This window comes from Mus caroli, chromosome 2 (assembly GCF_900094665.2).
Source record: "Mus caroli chromosome 2, CAROLI_EIJ_v1.1, whole genome shotgun sequence".
Lineage (NCBI taxonomy): Eukaryota > Metazoa > Chordata > Mammalia > Rodentia > Muridae > Mus > Mus caroli.
This window is the reverse complement of record NC_034571.1, coordinates 82,345,274-82,346,328: the sequence shown is the minus strand read 5'-3', so window position 1 is coordinate 82,346,328 and position 1,055 is coordinate 82,345,274.

Sequence of the window (1,055 nt, the reverse complement as noted above, 5' to 3'; positions counted from 1 at the left end):
ATGGTCCATCCTTTCGTCACAGCTCCAAACTTTGTCTCTGTAACTCCTTCCATGGGTGTTTTGTTCCCAATTCTAAGAAGGGGCAAAGTGTCCACGCTTTGGTCTTGGTTGTTTTTGAGTTTCATGCGTTTAACAAATTGTATCTTATATCTAGGGTATTCTAAATTTCTGGGCTAATTTCCACTTATCAGTGAGTGCATATCAAGTGACTTCTTTTGTGATTGGGTTACCTCACTCAGGATGATGTCCTCCTACATTTACATTTCAAATGCTACCTGAAAGTCCCCTATACCCTCCATCAACCCTTCTTTCCTCCCCACCCACTTCTACATCTTGGCCCTGGCATTCCCCTGTACTGAGGCATATAAAGCTTTCAAGACCAGTGGGCCTCTCTTCCCAATGATGGCAGACTAGGCTACCTTCTGCTACATATGCTGCTAGAGACACGGGCTCTGGGGGTACTGATTAGTTTATATTGTTGTTCCACTCATAGTGTTGCAGACCCCTTCAGCTCCTTGGGAACTTTCTCTAGCTCCTCCATTGGGGGAGCTGTATCCCATCCTATAGATGACTGTGAGTATCCACTTCTGCATTTTCCAGGCACTGGCCTAGCCTCACAAGAGACAGCTATGTCAGGGTCCTTCCAGCAAAACCTTGCTTTCATATGCAATGGTGGTCTGTGTATGTTGGCTGATTATGAGATGGATCCCCGAGTGGGGTAGTATCTGGATAGTCCATCGTTTAGTTTTAGCTCCTAACTTTGTCTCTGTAACTCCTTCCATGGATATTTTGTTCCTTATTCTAAGGAGGAATGAATTATCCACATGTTGTTCTTCCTTCTTCTGATTTTCTTTTGTTTTGCAAATTGTATCTTGGTTATTCTAAGTTTCTGGGCTAATTTCCACTTATCAGTGAGTGCATATCAAGTGACTTCTTTTGTGTTTGGGTTACCTCATTCATGATGATATCCTCCAGATACATCCATTTGCCCAAGAATTTCATAAATTCATTCTTTGTAATAGCTGAGTAGTACTCCATTGTGTAAATATATCACA